This window comes from Schistocerca gregaria, chromosome 3 (genome assembly GCF_023897955.1).
Source record: "Schistocerca gregaria isolate iqSchGreg1 chromosome 3, iqSchGreg1.2, whole genome shotgun sequence".
NCBI lineage: Eukaryota > Metazoa > Arthropoda > Insecta > Orthoptera > Acrididae > Schistocerca > Schistocerca gregaria.
Genome location: NC_064922.1, coordinates 408,389,908 through 408,408,419, shown reverse-complemented (window position 1 = coordinate 408,408,419; position 18,512 = coordinate 408,389,908). Strand labels below are relative to the sequence as shown.

General features: G+C 43.5%; 1 long non-coding RNA gene across 1 annotated transcript; it reads left to right on the top strand.

The window, feature by feature from the left end:
* The first annotated feature begins 2,529 nt into the window (after positions 1-2,529).
* LOC126356027 (uncharacterized) lies at positions 2,530-18,134 on the top strand. Its single transcript, XR_007565567.1, has 2 exons — positions 2,530-2,879; positions 17,870-18,134. It is a non-coding gene; the product is annotated as an uncharacterized LOC126356027 (long non-coding RNA).
* The last annotated feature ends 378 nt before the right edge of the window (positions 18,135-18,512 follow it).

Below are 18,512 nucleotides of genomic sequence, written 5' to 3'. Positions count from 1 at the left end.
TAGTTTTTCAGCTTTATGTATCGTGAAATTGTTTGGCCTGAAAACTTTTTCTCATTTACAAGTTCGATAAAAACTGTTCCATGAAAGTCCTGGAATCTATTTCCCATGTTTACTACTACTCTGCCAATTATTACGAAAGCTAGCTTTTTCAATTCATAAATACTTGCTTCTGTTTCGTTAAAATTAATTTCAGACACTCTTGCTGAACTTGCTAGGCTCTTAGCTTCCAGTGTGCATCTCAAAATAAATTCCTCACATCTCAGTCTTTCAACAGCCTTAATGCTGTTTTCAATTTCGAGTTTACAGCGTCTTATGTGTAAAGTTTTACATTGCAGGATGTCAAACAAGATACTTGTATCCTGGATAATAGAACTATGCAGCTGCAGTAGAAAAAGTAGAAGTTTGATCACCCACTATACTATTTAGTCCAATTACTTTATCTAAAGAAGTATCATCCCACCCTTCATTGTTCAACACATCATTAAATGCTGATCTCAGGCCTGCATAGTGAAGAATAATGGTTTGTACTGCGCATGAATGAAAACTTCCCCTTGTTTCACAAGGACTTAGTAGTTTAAATCCCCTTCCCTTCAGATGTTCACTTCTTTTACCAGAACGGATAAAATTCGCGAAATCCTGTATATTTGCCACAAAAAATATATTTGCTTAATTTTTTACAAGCATGGAGGACAACCAGGTTCAACTGATGTGCGTAGCAGAGGACAAAGAGAGAATGAGGAAACGCTTGTTTCACAACAGAATCGACTCCAAAATTTTTCCTTGCCATTGCACTGTAGCCGTCGTATGTTTGTGATACTAATTTTTTTATCAGTATTCCAACTGCTTATCACTTGCAACAGAACAGTGGCTATGACTAGTGCACTCCGGCCTTTGGATATGTCGTACAACCCTACGAAACCCTCTTGTATTTCTCCTGATTCATTATTTGCAGAACAAAAACTTCTAGTCGAGACAACTTGAACGTCGTCCCTGAACAACATCCGTAATGTGAATAAGAGGAAATGCCTTTAAATATTCCATAGGATGCTACATAATCTTTGATGTACGGTTCTTCTTCTGCCAAGAAATCCAAATGTTCCAAATCATTTCCATTATATACTGACACTTCATATTCGTCATGATCTCGAAGAACTAACTCTTGCCGTACTAAAAAACAGACAGTCTAAATTAGTCTGTTCATTAGACTTCTGTATCGATCAGCTTTCTAGTTATGTTTCAAAGCTTCCATGTGAGTTGCTTCTGAAATTGCATGGTTAGTTCTTACTGAACCTAGCTGACTGTAGTTAATAGTTGCTGTGATATTGTGATAAATGAAATGAATCATTCTTGTTTTTTAGCATTCAAAAGGAAATTTTGTAGACTCTCTTCAACTACTCCCCACTTACGTCATTCAAAACCCTGGTTACCCAAGGCAAAAGAGGACATAGTAAAGACTAAAACGTTTGTTCCTCACAACGGTGCCACTTAGCCACGGTTTTGAATTGTACCATTGTGTTTGGAAATGACTTACAAATTCTCCATACGATTTTTAATAGACAGTCGGCTTTCGTTCTTATCTGCCAAAGAAAGACGAATGAACACTGCAAGGATTTCAATCAAAAAATTCTTTTTGAATTTAGATCTTGTGGTGAAATAAACGCGTCCATGGCAGTCTAAGGTAGTCAGCAATACCGTGATTAAATATTAGACAACTTACAGTTTTCCTTTCGACAACACAATGGCAAGACAAATTGACGACGACGCCTCACGCGTGACAGGACACACCGAACCATACTTCACTAATCAGTTAGTCACTACCATACTTACTTGTATTTTACCTACAAAATTCATATTCCATGTTTCACCTTACGCACGTTTAGTACTGTTGAACGTTTGAAAAATGTAAGGCTACTAAATGTTAATCTGAGGAACAATGAAAATACATACGCTATTTCCTAGCATCTTGCAGCAACATCCAATGATGCAGTACATTTATTTTCTATGAATTATGAATTTCTTCTTGTTCCTTGGGTCTTAAATTAAAAAAAAATTAAGAATTAATCGTTTCTCATTCTGCCCGGCTTGCTGCTAGGGTTCTAAATGATGCAAAGTAGAGCTATCTGTTAGGGAATTGCTGAATGACTTGACATTCCTCTTAATCGTTTCTCAATCTGCCCGGCTTGCTGCTAGGGTTCTAGACGATGCAAAGTAGAACTATCTGTTAGGGAACTGCTGAATGACTTGACATTCCTCTTAGTCGAGCATCCACCTGCTGGCGATAGTAAGAAACAAATCACATGGCAGATTTCAAAAACCGTATCCACTCTGTAGAAACACCAGTCCGCCACGTTAAAGAAAAGGGCTTACTGCGCATGCTCGTAAAAAGTATGGTATCGTGGGGTGCTTCTCAACTGGAAAGCTACAGTAGTGATGCCTTATTCCGACGAGTGCATATACCAAGTTAAAACGGAAAATATTTGAAAGCACTTACGTGATCAGATAGAATTAAATCCAGTTTGGATGAATTATTCTGGTATTTTTTGGGAAGGGTCAGCCTTAGAGCCTTAATCTGTCTTTCCGAGAATCTTACGTCTACGACTGACCGCTCCACTACTTATCTATGAGCCGCGACCCACACACGTCCGCGACCTGTTGAACCGTATACGGATAACACTTGACGAGCAGACGCGACTCTGATTCGACTCCAGTTTTATCTGAGACGCCATGGCTCGCACCACGATCGCCGTGCTGCTGTTTGCGCTGCTCGTCGCCACGGTGGCCGTGGCGCTAGTGTCGGCCGGCGGAGACATCCCCAGCAGTGCCAACTGCCCGCTCGGCTACGTCGAACGCAAGGGGCGCTGCGTGTCCAGTATTACCAAGTGAGTTGCGTCACTTCTCAGTAAACACAGCTGCCATGCCCCGACTCAATAGCGCCCACTCGGACAGAGCCTTAACACTGGGTTTCAAGCCAGACACCACAAGCATGCCATGTAAGAGTTGTCGGTGAGGTTGAAGTATTAACTTGCTCACAATTTGATGTGTACGAATCACAGGGCCTGTTTGTGACCCAAGCGACATATTGGGCGCCAAGATAAGAGGGGTACCAGACGCGGCCAAGAGCCAATGGTTTAGACTGAGGTTTTACCAAGACCACAAGGAAAGACAACTAATTTCTCAGGAAGGACATGTGGGGTAGGGCGGCACCAAATCGTAAGTCACATTTGTAAACTGTCCTGACTACGTTTCATCTGAATAAGCCAATGGCCTCTTGAATTCCATTACTTCACTTTTAGTAAAAAATGTAATGTGTCTCTTTTAGTCATTATGACTAGTTTGTTCTGGCACCTTTTAAAAAGCTGTCATACAGACAACAATTTTCCTCAGTTTCTTTGCAAACCTAGTTTCGTGTGGTATGAGCTGTGAATCCTTTATTTGTGTGGCTATAGTGTCTGTAGTCAGTTTGCTGTTATTAAAATCATTTAAAAATCTGTTTTCTGACTACTACTAACTTTTGAGGTTGTTCGTAATAGCCGGCCGGGGTGGCCGGGCGGTTCTAGGCGCTACAGTCTGGAACCGCGCGACCGCTACAGTCACAGGTTCGAATCCTGCCTCGGCCATGGATGTGTGTGATGTCTTTAGGTTAGTTAGATTTAAGTAGTTCTAAGCTCTAGGGGACTGATGAGCTCAGAAGTTAAGTCCCGTAGTGCTGAGAGCAATTTGAACCATATTTTTGCTCTTAATATACCAGAAGCTACAGCCTAATAACACGTTTATCGATAATGGCAACGGAGTATTTATTGCGTGCACTTTGCTTAAAAAAATGGTTGATATGGCTCTGAGCACTATGGGACTTAACTTCTGAGGTCATCAGTCCCCTAGAACTTAGAACTACTTAAACCTAACCAACCTAAGGACATCACACACATCCATGCCCGAGGCAGGATTCGAACCTGCGACCGTAGCCGTCGCGCGGTTCCCGACTGGAGCGCATAGAACCGCTCGGCCACTCCGGCCGGTGCACTTTGCATCCTCTTCTTCTTTCGGGAAGATACTTGAACACTACGGTCAGCTTGTGTTTGTTCTGCTGTAATTTGCACATCATTTACCTAACTCGTCTTCAGCATTCTGTTAGTTCGTTTTGTCATCCAGGAGGGGGCAAATAAAAGTGGCCCAGTCCATTTGTGGAAGCATTAACGTAGGAGGAAAAGACTTACAGTTACTTCCAACAGGATAGAGCAACTGCCCATACAACGGACCAACCCTTGGAGCACATTTACACAGTCTTCACGCCAGACAGAGTTGTTGCAGTCGTCCGTCTGGACACGGCCCTAGCTAGCCACCCAGGTTACCTGATTTATCAGTGTGCGTATATTTTGTGTGGGGAGCCCTCAAGTCTAAGGTGAATCGCAACAACACTCATAGTCTTTAAGAATTACAGCAGAACATTTCGGATGGGACTGAAGTAACTCCTGCTGTCCAGCTTGGATCCACCCTCAGCCACTTGCTGACAAGGGTCCAAAAGCGCGAAGAGATGAATGGTGGTCACTTTCAGCATGTGCTATAGTCAGGTTATCACTGTATTTCCTTTCCTCTGCTGTGTTTCTTTGCACCTTGTAACTCTCTTCTCTGAGCCACTTTTATTTTTCACACCCTGTCTTTTCCGTTAATACTTGAACGCCTGCCCTCCTTTAGTTAACTTTAAGCTGCAGGTTTACGTGAAACTGTAGCCCTTGATTTTATGGTCGAAATGTCACCTCTTTATATCAAGCCTGGCCCACATATAAATAACCGCAGTCTGACTGCGATGGCTAAAGCTTTAGAGCCACAAGTGCTTTCGCAAAGCGCAACGGAAGACGGGAAATTTAACTGGATTTAACTAAGACAAAACTACAAACAATTCCGTCTAAGGAACATCCGCAACTTAACTTATACCAGAGGCTGAAAATGCCGCATGGAGTCATGCTCTACGCTCATAGGCAGCACACTGAGCCTTGTACACGTCCACCTGAAGATGGGCGTATAAGAACCCGAAACCGGTCGTGTAATAATAAAAGAACCTTACAACTGTAGCGGCATTTTCAACCTCTGGTAAGACAAAACTGATATTAGAATCCAAAAAACGAGACCCTATGCATCTACGGACTTTGTATGTATATCATTCGTATCTTACCAGATTCAGGTCATGCAACGCAAATGTTTCTGCCATCTCTGTCCTACGATGGATAACAACCCAAATAATCTTGAACTTGGGTGCCGGCACGTGTCTCGAAGTTCCACAGCAGAGTGAAATTCTTACATAATATACTTATGATCATTGCTTAATGTGCGCTGTTTCACCCAACCTTTAAACATAATTGGGAAGGAACATATTTGGAGGTATGTAACACATCGGAAGATTCATTAAACATAGACCAGGGAGTCGGATAATAAAAATTCGTAACACCCCCACCGTACTCAAATGTAATATAATTATCAAAGTTCATATAAAGGATAACATACTTAATGGGTAAACACAATGATACAAACCATCATATGCTTTTACACCTGAAATGATACGACGGACAAACGAAGACTACAACAGATTCCTATTACTTCCTGATACGAGTGGAAGAGCATTAAAATATGTCCCTTTTAACTTTGGATGATTAAATTAGAAGTGGATCCTGATTCTCATATGTTCTAGAGAAGTTGAGAGCGTGAACGAAGACCTAACATTCCCCATGCTGTATACGACTGTAAAATGTGTTCTGAAAAGAAACCTAATTCTCCATGACCTGTAAGGTCACCGTAACCAAGATCAAAATCGGTTGAATGTGCCCATTTCACTATCACAAGCACTTAACGTCTTTTCACCTCATGAGTTATGAGTACCACGGAGGTTGTTCCCTGATGTCTTAACACATATCCTGTCATCCTGTCCTTATTGTCAGAGTTTTCCATATGTTCCTTTATTTGCTGTTTCTGCAGTAAGACTCCTCATAGCTTATGTTATCAGGTCATCTAATTTTCAACATTCTCCTGTAGCACGACATCTCAAATGCTTCGATTCTCTTCCGTTCCGGTTTTACCACAGTGCATGTTTCACTACCACACATTGAAGTGTTCCAACTGTACATTCCCATGAATTTCTTCCTCATACCTGAGGCCTGTGTTTGAATGGGTTTATCTTGGTACAAGGTACATAGGTTTATCTTGTCTTAAAATAACGTCTTTAATTCACCACTGAACATGTTTTAGAACAGTAGAGATTCAGCCCAGATCCTAGCTTCTTGCGTATTTAATAAGCAGGCCTAGTATACAGAGCAGTCACTATTCTAATTCCATGTGAACATGAACTCATCTCAGTCCATACAGTGACCTTAATGTCGAGACTTTTAGCTCACTCCAAGGATATTTGCAAAATTTTCTCTGCACGAATTAACAGTTTTCGTAAATGTAACTCTCATTTCAATCACAACTTTATCAGGTTTTCAGGCGACTATCGAGATATCTTCATTGCTACGTTAAAGCGATAGGAACGCGTGTCTGTGAATGACATGTTATATCCTTCCTTAGGACATGACAAGGAATTCCTTCCTCATGAATATTCATATTCTTATACAACAGACCATTACTGGAAGCTGTCAATTTGACATGACCTACTCACAAATGTCAAGACTACTGACTTGTTTGCATGTTTTTAAAAGAAACACGTACAGTGCATGTTACAGTGGAGACTTATTTTTAATGAATGCACTTTTGCGCTGTAGTAAGTTTTTTAATCGTGTGCCGCAAATGGTTCAAATGGTTCTGAGCACTATTGGACGTAACATGTGAGGTCATCAGTCCCCTAGACTTAGAACTACTTAAACCTAAATAACCTAACAACATAACACACATCTATGCCCGAGGCAGGAGTCGAACCTGCGACCATAGCAGCAGTGCGGTTCCGGACTGAAGCGCCTAGAACTGCTCGGCCACTGCGGTCAGCTGCTGCAGATGCCATAATTTCACAAACATGAATATTTTAACCTATATATGTATCGAGGTCCCTGAATCGGTTTCGTGTCCGAATGCAAAATTTAAAAAAAAAGTAATAAAAGACAATAAAATACGGAATCTTTGTACAGATTAGCTAACAAAATACTCTATAGTAAAATAGATGACAAAATTTATCCAATGTTTGACGTTATAAATACTATTTGCCATAATTTATGTTGTGCGAAAATGTTGTGTAACTACAAGGTTTTGCGGGTGCTAACACATTTGAACGAATCTTCTAACATCTACCGATTGACTGCCTGAGACCTGCGTAAAATGTTTCCAGTAGTTTGAGTATGTGAGTCATTATTCACGGCATATTTACTTCCGTGTGACATCATTCTAATGGCTCTGAGCACTATGGGACTTAACATCTATGGTCATCAGTCCCCTAGAACTTAGAACTACTTAAACCTAACTAACCTAAGGACATCACACAACACCCAGTCATCGTGACATCATTAACTGTAAGATTATAAATAATATTCAACATATGGAAACATGATTTACACTAATCTGTTTATCCTTGTAGAGGTCATAACAATGCTTATGAAATGGAGCAACATACATATGGAATAACAAGGCCGTTGGCATGGTCTGGTTTTCATATTCGTCGTTAACATCACATACCAATGTTCGTTTCACACAAAGCAAACTGTTTTCTTAACTTTGACACTGATATTTAGCACATTTACCAGCTATTGTCAAATTTTCTTTGCATATATCAACAGTGACTATGTTTTCTTCCACAAATATCGTCTCAAAAGCTTTTGAATATCTTCAAAAAGATGCATGAGTCTATTACAAAAATCAAACTAAGCTACTTCATTATCACTGTACAAGATTTGATTGTACTGATCATACAAGAAATAGTTGCCTATTTTGGTACCGCCATGGATGAAAAAAATTGTTTCGAGGTCTCTAACCTCTTATGATGCGTGAGGAGTGCCACAATATATGCAATACAAACCTTAGGACAAAAAGAAGCAAATGTAAGTAAGTCAGCCTTACAACTGTGTCCTTTTTCTTACGTCCATGTCTGAAAGAACAGACACTTTTGACGATCCACAACTGTACGAAATGACTCGAAATTAATTCGCTGGATGCGAATACCTTGACATATACAGTATTAGGTTCAGATCTGCTACCCTACAAAAACATATACAGATTTGTTCCGAGACGGTAATCTCTAACGCGGATTTCCCACATCTGCAAGCGGTCGTCTTTCCAACCTCGGCTCTCCGTACACACACCCCGGACCGATCCAAACTTCCATATGTCACACTACTACATACTTACATAGCAGGAAACTGGATTCATCACCAAATGCTCGCAACATTATTTAGATTCCTGCAACTGGGAACCCCAGGTCCAGCGCTCACCATTAACAATACAAACCGTAGCACATTCGACGCTGCTGTGCTGTTTTCATATTTTGTCATAATTGTCGAGGCAAGTCGTTTGCGCCATCTGTCTATGAAATACACTTGGGTCTCTGTGTTATACTATTTGACAGTTGCTACGTCCAAGTTTCAGATATGGATATTGTGAACCACCCCAAAATTTGCCTAAACGAGCTTGGGAAACGGCCATACTCAGGCTAATTGGTGCACAAGACCAACGATCATCTGGCAAGTTAGCGCGCTGCGTGTTAAGCTATACGAACAGCTCACTGTACAAGAGAGGTACACACATGAATCTCAAATACTTTGTCTAGTTACGCAATCTGTTTCCGGAATGCAATACGGAAGCAATCGAAATGCGTGTGGTGGCGTAACTCACAAGTAACGATGACGAATTGTCGTCCACGAAGTCTGACACCTCGAATGTGAAACAAAAGCAATTTCACGGTGGACCCTGTGGCACAGCTTTAGCTAGTGGGCGCCAATCAATACCCTAAACAAGATGTACTGGAAGAGAGTGTAAAAGAGCTTACTAATAGCCTCTGAGTATTTTATTGTATTGGAACGTGCAAAGAGGCTGCCGGATTTTACCGTGTGAACACCCATTCTATTAAGGAATTTATAAATTATTCCCCTCCATTTTATTCTGAAACTATTGAGGAATTTTGACTATAACCTGATGGACATCCAATACCGTGATACAACAAAAATTTTCAGACACTCGTTGTACGAGTACCATACTTTTACGTGTATATTTTTAGAAATGAAATTATTCTAGGAAATCTTATAATATGTTGAAGGGTGGCGGAGGTATCACTACTGATTTACAAGAAGAATTTTCTGCACTGCGTTAACGTAATGAATAACTTAGCACACCCAAAGAAAAGCATTCACTCACACGCACTAACACACACTTTCATCTGCACTACGTTACATTTGACCGTGCACAAAAATACCATATCGCCCACTAAAATCGCTACATCCCAGATGATGAACGGGTATTCATTGGACAAATATATTATACTAGAACTGACATGTGATAAACTTTTCAAGCAATTTGGGTGCATAGATCCTGAGCAATCAGTACCCAGAATAACCATCTCAGGTCGTAATAACGGCCTTGATACACCTGGGCATTGAGTCAAATAGAGCTTGGATGGCGTGTACAGGTACAGCTGCCCATGCAGCATCAACACGATACCACAGTTCATCAAGAGTAGTGACTGGCATATTGTGACGAGCCAGTTGCTTGGCCACCATTGATCACACACTTTCAATTGGTGAGAGATCTGGAGAATGTTCTGACCAGGGCAGCAGTCGAACATTTTCTATATCCAGAAATGCCCGTACAGGATGTGCAACATGCGGTCGTGCATTATCCTGCTGAAATGTAGGGTTTCGCAGTGTTAGAATGAAGGGTAGAGCCACGAGTCGTAATACATCTGAAATGTAACGTCCACTGTTCAAAGGGCCATCAATTAGAACAAGAGGTGACCGAAACGTGTAACCAATGGAACCGCATACCATCACGCTGGGTGATACGCCAGAATGCCGATGAGAAATACACGCTTTCAGTGTGCGTTCACCACGATGTCGCCAAACACTGATGCGACCATCATGATGCTGTAAACAGAACCTGGATTTATCCGAAAAATGACATTTTGCCATTCGTGCACCCAGGTTCGTCGTTGAGTACACCATCGCAGGCGTTCCTGACCGTGATGCAGCGTCAAGTGTAATCGCAGCCATGGTCTCCGAGCTGATAGTCCATGCTGCTGCAAACGTCGTCGAACTGTTCGTGCAGATGGTTGTTGTCTTGCAAACGTCCCCATCTGTTGACTCAGGGATCGAGACGTGGCTACACGATCCGTTACAGCCATGCGGATACAATGCCTGTCCTCTCGACTGATACTGATACGAGGCCGTTGGGATTCAGCACGGCGTTCCATACTAATCTCCTGAACCCACCGATCCCATATTCTGCTAACAGTCATTGGATCTCGACCAACGCGAGCAGCAATGTCGCGATACGATAAAACGCAATCTCGGTAGGCTACAATCCAACCTTTATAAAAGTGGGAAACGTGATGGTACGCATTTCTCCTCCTTACACGAGGCATCACAGCAACGTATCACCAGGCAACGCCGGTCAATTGCTGTTTGTGTGTGAGAATTCGGTGGGAAACTTTCCTCACGTCAGTACATTGTACGTGTCGCCACCGGCGCCAACCTAGTGTGAATGCTCTGAAAAGCTAATCATTTACGTATCACAGCATCTTCTTCCTGTCGGTTACATTTCGCGTCTGTAGCACTTCATCTTCGTAGTGTAGCAATTTTAATGGCCAGTAGTGTAGTATTGCAGAAGCTGAAAACAAAATATCTATCAAAATTGCGGAAAGCTGATACGATACTGAGAAAAGACTGTGTTACTTTTCAGTCCGTAATGTTATCAAACTATTTCGTGAAGCGAAAATATAATCTTTTAAAATTAATTTTTTGGTCCACCTAGCATTAACGAATTTAAATAGCACTGTTCAATGCAACAATTTCGCATTAATGTAACAGGACGATTTGTTTCAGCGAGGTTAAGTCTTTCACCATATATGTAATTTTTTATGTTGCGTTAGTCATTAACATTCTGAACCGCTGAGAACAGTTTGCTTTTGAAACTTTAAGAAATGTCGGGAGAGTTTTATAACTCACCTGTGGTGTTGGACTTACGGATGTGGTAGCAGCTGACGTACAAGTAGCGTATTGGCACTCTCTCGCAATGCATGTTGTGTAATGTTATGGCTAATAGTACATGGTATTACACTATTTTTTCCATCTTTTAATACATCGCCCACTTCACCTACCATGAACCACATTTGTTCTGTGGGGCACACCGTATTACAAAGGACCGCCATTTGCACACATCGCTGGCCACTGACACTCGATATAGACTGTACTCCTCGATGTTCAACAACAAGCAATATCTCTGATCTACGTAGTGTAGCTCTCTTTCTGTCTCGTTAACTCTCACATGTTAATTTTTTATAAAGGAATATTGTTGTGGTTGGCAGGAGAGCCAACACCGTATTACTAAAGGAGGCCGAAATGCAGACGTCTCAGCTCACGCAGGCTGGCGTAAGGTCTGGAACATGACAAGGGAATTAGAATTGAGAAAAACGGACGTAGCTGGTGGAATACTTAACTTTAATCCATTAATGACGAACGTCGCTCTGGACGGTACATGATGCACAATATCAATAATAACTGATAATGGCGCCTTGCTAGGTCGTAGTAAATGACGTAGCTGAAGGCTATGCTAACTATCGTCTCGGCAAATGAGAGCGTAGAAGTCAGTGAACCATCGCTAGCAAAGTCGGCTGTACAACTGGGCGAGTGCTAGGAAGTCTCTCTAGACCTGCCGTGTGGCGGCGCTCGGTGTGCAATTTCTGACAGTGGCGACAGGCGGGTCCGACGTATACTACCGGACCGCGGCCGATTTAAAGGCTACCACCTAGCAATTGTGGTGTCTGGCCGTGACAACATTACTCCCCCGCAAATCGGCGTGCGTTTGTGGCATAAGGCTTCCGCCCGCCGTGGGGAGGACCGCATGTCGACGTATGGGACGAGGTGGGAAGCCTAACAACAGGCGAGGCTGTGCCACACGCACCCTGCCATTCGGACCGCGGGGAGCTAGGAAACGCCTGAAAACCTGCTCCAGGGTGCACGCCAACATGCGGTGTATGCGCCCATAGAGAGACAGGAGGGGCCGAAGGGTCGACCTCCATCGGGCCGGGGCACCCGAAGGGCGAAGACGACATATGGTCCGAAGCGGGCAAGAGTTCCATGTCTGAGGACAACTGATCACGGGAAGCGATCGGCGGCGCGTGACACAGGGAGGCGCCCGGCGGTTGCAGCGACGTGGCCACTGCGGGCGTCGCCGGCGGGGGAACAGGCGGCGGCGGTGGTGGCGGCGCGTCGCCATGGGGCAAAATGGAAGGCAGCGTCGGTAACACCTGGGGCTGAGGCGAGCCAGTAGATGGGGCCCCGGGGCGCTGACCGGACGGCACCGTCGCTGAAAGCAAACGGCGAGCGGCAGATCCCGTGCGACGACAGAGGTGCAGCTGATTGAGATGCCGACGCACATCACCAGAGGCCCCCAAAACCAGATACAAAGCGCTGCCCTTCGAGCCAACGCCGTGAACCTCGGTAGTGGCGATAGTAGACAATGTCGCCTGGAGCAAAAGCAGGTGTCTGCCGCTGCACAGGAACCTGATGTGGCGGATGCAGCAAAGACATCAAGGTTCGATGAGGGCGACCGTGGAGCAACCCAGCCAGCGAGCGACCATCTCGGGGCTGAGAGCGATACGAGGACAAAAAGAGCAATAACGCGTCCTCCCGAGAATGCGACTCTTTCAACTTCAACATCTGTGACTTGAAAGTCCTGACCAAATCGTTCAGCGGCACCGTTTGGCTGTGGCGAAAACGGCGCGGACGTCAGATGTTGAATACCATTGGCCTTGCAGAATGACTGAAATTCTTTGCACATGAATTGTGGACCATTGTCGGAAACAATAGTCTGTGGAAGGCCTTCAATGCAAAAGATAGCGGATAACGCTTGGGTGGAGGAAGATGACGTCGTGGAAGACATCCGGACAACAAAAGGAAAATTACTGAATGAATCTACCATAACCAACCATCGAGCCTTCCAGAATGGACCAGGAAAATCGATGTGTAAGCGTCGCCAAGGGGAGGTGGCCTTTGACCATGCAAAAAAATTTCCGCGGTGTTGCTGATTGTTGTTCGCCACACACCATGCAAGAAGAGCACATATTCGTAATCGCGGCATCGATTCCGAACCAAGTACAGTGCTGACGAGCAAGTTGTTTCGTTCTCACTATACCCCAATGTCCTTGGTGGAGAAGCTGTAAGACAGAGGACTGTAACGAACGTCGTACCACGACCCTGGACTGATCACTATCAGAACGCAACAGCAAAACACCACGTCGTACAAAAAGTCTCCCCTTTGAGCAAAAAATCGTCGAACCAACGGGTCCCCGATCCGTGACTTTGACAAGGGCCATTGCGTAGCAACAAAACGCAGCACGGTAGCAAGCACAGGGTCGGCAGCTGTGGCTGTAGCTACACGACGAAAAACAATCGGAAACGATTCGACCACGACATCGGTTTCAGCATCAATGAACATGCAAGCCAGTTCGGAGGAATTGAATGCCCTATCCTCAGCAACAGGCAAGCGGGACAACGCATCGTCATTTCCGTGCTTAGCAGTGGACCGATACAAGATATCGTAGCTGTACTGCGAGAGGAAAATAGGCCAGCGAATGAATTTCTGCGCTGTACGTGGAGGTACAGGCTTGGTCGGATGAAAAAGCGATGTCAAAGTTTTGTGGTCTGTGATTATGTAAAGTGACGACCATACAAGAAATCATGAAACTTTGTAACACCAAATACGAGAGCCAATGCTTCTTTCTCGATCTGTGAATAATTTCTTTGCGCAGACGAGAGCAATTTGGACGCAAAGGCAATAGGGCGATCGTGCGATCCATCTTTGTGCGCAAGCACAGCAACGATCCCAAATTCCGATGCATCCACCATCAAGAAGAGGGGCTTCTGGGGATCGAATGGCGTAAGGCAAGTATTGGAAAGCAACGCCGATCTCAGCTGGCGAAAGGCGCGTTCACATTCGGTCGTCCAGACGAACGAAACACCTTTACGGCGTAAGCGATGAAGCGGAGCTGAAATGGAAGAGGCGTGTGGTATATAACGGTGATAATGATTAATTTTTCCGAGCACACTCTGTAGCTGCTTCAAATTCTGCGGCGAAGGCAAATCTTGTATGGCACGAAGGTGCGTTGGACTGGGATGTATGCCTTGGGCTTTGAGTAGATGTCCCCAAGTATGGCAAGTCCCGAGCAAAAAACAGACATTTGTCCTTCCGCAAGCGAAGACTATTTTGTCGCAAGACCTGAAATAAAGTTCTGAGATTGGCCAAATGTTCTTCTTCCGTCTTTCCGGAGATCACAATATCGTCCAGATAATTTGCTGCAGTAGGGACCGACGCACAAACAGTTTGTAGATACTGCTGAAACAATGAAGGGGCGGATGCACACCCGAATGGCAGTCGTTTGAATCGATACAAACCAAGATGCGTGTTAACCACCAAAACGCACTGGGATTCTTCGTCCACCGGTATTTGCAAGTACGCATGTGCTAGGTCCAACTTCGAAAAATATTTACCAGGGCACAGTTTGTCAAAAAGATCTTCCGGGCGGGGTAAAGGAAAAGTTGCAGTCACTAGTTGTGGATTCACTGTTGCCTTGAAGTCCACACAAAGTCTCAGTTTGCCAGAAGGTTTTGGCAAAATTACTAAGGGTGATCCCAGAGAGAAGCCTGCACACGTTCAATTACACCTTGTGATTCCAAATCGTGTACTGTTTTTGCGACGCCATCACGCAATGCGTGGGAAACATTGCGCGCTCTGAAAAATTTCGGTTGCGCGTTTACTTTCAGTTCCAAATGTGCTTTATAGTTCTTAGCGCAACCGAGGCCCGGTGCAAAAATGTCTACAAATTCTTCACATAGACGAGAAACACTGTCTGAAGGCACCGTCTGGTTCACTGATAAGACCTGATTTACTATAGACAAGTTAAACAACTGAAATAAATCGAAACCAAACAAGTTCACTGCAGAAGAAGAACGAAGGATGTAAAATGACACAAGTTTTGTTTGTCCTTTGTATGTTTCAAGAAGGCTGCACTGTCCTAACATGGGGATATCTTGACCGGAATAGCTACTTAACATTTGCGGCACGCAACGGAGGTGTGCCCAGCAGTTTGTGTCTTGATTGATCAGTGAAACTGCAGCTCCGGTATCGAGCTGGAATGGTATCACTTTGCCGTTAATGTCCAAGTCTACAAAAAGTTTATTTTCCTGCTGACGACAAGAGCGACTGTCTCGTGCAACGTGAACTGACACTGGTACATAATCACTTGCGACTTGACGGGAGTTCCGGCGATGTCGACGCACACTATTTTTGCGACGAACACAGAAACTGTTAGAGTGGCACTGGGCGGAGTGAAATGAACTACATGAATTTCCATGGGCGAAGTTTCGCAAGCCTGAGTATCCTTGGTTCGATTTCTATTCCGGCGCGAAGCAAAGGGCCTTGAACGGTTTTGAGCTTCCGATCTGAGCTTTTTCTGTCAAACACTCTGAACATGTCCTTTTTTATTACAATAAAAGCAAATAACTTGGCGTGACGGGCAATTCTCACGCGAATGTTTAGTAGCACATCGCGGGCATGATTTGATCACTGCATTTGCTTGCCGGCGCGGTACACGTGGCTGAGAGCCTGGCGGCAGCGGCGCGGCCGGGCGCGGGGACTGTTTTACTGCTCTGTGAAGCTCGCCCGGCGGGCCGGTGAACCCGACACACTGCTGGCGAAGTTTCAAATGATTCGTGAGCAAAGTCAAGTGTGTCCTGCCGATCCAATATGTCCATCACTTGTTGAAGGGAGGGATTTACTAGTTTCAAAATCTGTTCCATTATACGAACATCAGAAACGTTCTGTGCAATTGCATCACGTACCCTAGTATCTGAATAAGGGAGTCCACATTGACACGCAAAAGCACAATCCCTAGCAAGGCCTTGCAAGGTTGCAACCCACTCCCGATTAGTCTGACCTGCCGTACGTTTTGTACGAAAGTAGGTATACCTTTTGGCAATTACATTGACTGATTCTTTGAAATATGCATGCAATGCAGACAAAATTTCTTCGTAGGACAGAGTTGCTGCGTCGCGTCGTGGAAATAACTTGACTATCACACGGTACGTGGTCACCCCGACGGAAGATAACAAAAAAGGCTGCCGCTCGTTACCTTGAATTCTATTGGCGTGACCACTCCGTCCAGCTTTCCAGTGCAGCATCAAAAGGACGAAAATGTTGGTGCAACAGCGTGTTGTGGCTGCGTTAGCGATGGAGCGGCTGCTGCCGCATCGTTTTGCATCGCACGTTGACCGTGGACGAGCTGTCCAAGGGCATCCAGTAAGGCCTGCGTCTGCTGATTCTGTAAGCGATAAAATTCGGACAGTATATCTGGAGATTGTGGCGAAGCCATTACACAAGTAAATCAGGGCAATATCGATAACAACACTTCTACTCTCGTCGCCAATGTTGTGGTTGGCAGGAGAGCCAACACCGTATTACTAAAGGAGGCCGAAATGCACGCGTCTCAGCTCACGCAGGCTGGCGTGAGATCCGGAACATGACAAGGGATTTAGAATTGAGAAAAACGGACGTAGCTGGTGGAATACTTAACTTTAATCCATTAATGACGAACGTCGCTCTGGACGGTACATGATGCACAATATCAATAATAACTGATAATGGCGCCTTGCTAGGTCGTAGCAAATGACGTAGCTGAAGGCTATGCTAACTATCGTCTCGGCAAATGAGAGCGTAGAAGTCAGTGAACCATCGCTAGCAAAGGCGGCAACTGGGTGAGTGCTAGGAAGTCTCTCTGGACCTGCCGTGTGGCGGCGCTCGGTGTGCAATCACTGATAGTGGCGACACGCGGGTCCGACGTATACTACCGGACCGCGGCCGATTTAAAGGCACGTGTGGTGTCTGGCGGTGACACCACAAATATTGTCTTCCGTATTACACGTTTTATCATTTGCGTATCTTTTTCTTTAGTAAAGAACTGAAAATGTAAAATAAAAAGTAATATAAATGATAACCAAATAAATAAAACTATAATTTTGCACTGACGTTACAAAAATTGAAATAGTTTCACATGCTGCTAAGAGGTGGTACCGGTGTTACTTCCGTAAATATTAATGCATATGTGAATGTTTCAAAATAAATTATATATCTAACTGAGAACGAAAAGCATGAAAAATTAATTGTTTGTTAACACCTCTAATTTACTGACCATTACAAATGCCACGAGACCTTCATCTGCTCAAGCTGCTTATGATTCGTATTTACTTTAAATGAACGACTACTATTGTTAGCGCTCTTGTTGACACCAAAGAAACGTCCTCGTTTTCCATCTGAATCAACTACGAAGCTGCCAAGAGCGAACATGAGTGATACATAAAAATGAAACCTATAGCCATTTCGATAATAACGTTGTAACATTACAACACATGAGAGTGTAAGTTTCGTTCTAATAAACAACACTGTAAGAGAATACGAAAAGTGACTGACCACATGTTGCAACATCTACTCTGTAAGATAACAAATGGTCTGCAAATCTCTGTGCAGAATTATGCTTTTAACAGACAGCTCTTTTAATTAAGTTTTTCTATAGACATTTAAGTCTCATTTTTATATACGATAATTATCTACATTATCACAGAGAGTTCTTCGATGAATGCAGCTCTTTTTCTTTCAAGTGACCTTACAAGGACTAATATTTTTGCTATTTTTTCAGGGTGGTGGAGGTATCTACGAAGAAGCCGTGAATATGGGATGCAGTTAATACTTTGCAAATTGAAAATTAATTGCAATTACTCACTATGTCATCTGATGGTGAGGAGTGTACAAAACTGTCACTGAGAAATCTCGTACATACTTTGTTGTGGACTATTATTGTGTTCGAAGTATCTCTGAAGAAATTTTCGAATGATATGTTCGAAAACAAATTTGATTTTATGTATATGCATCATTACTTTGTTAATTAAAGTACGTTTGTAAAACGTGGTGTATGTCATTTTTCCTGCTGTGAAGTCAGTGGGACGTACCCTTTATTTATTTGTTAAAAAGTGGCAACATTCCATGGGAAACAAGTTTTTCACTCTCCGCAACATTTAAGCTGAAAAGGAACAACGGAGAATATTTGTAAAAATGTAGTTTTGTAGAAAATAAGACACTATGGTAAGCTATGTTTAAAGTAGGCGTTGTTGGTTTCGATGAAGGAAACAATGTTTCTACCAGAATGGGGATAATTGGGTACAGTCAAATTTTGATACATCGAATCTCTAGGGCAGGCCAAATTCATTCGATATATCGAGCGATCGATATAACGAGATTTCGGAAAAAATACTTTACAACCCATGGTTTTTTATTACAGCAAT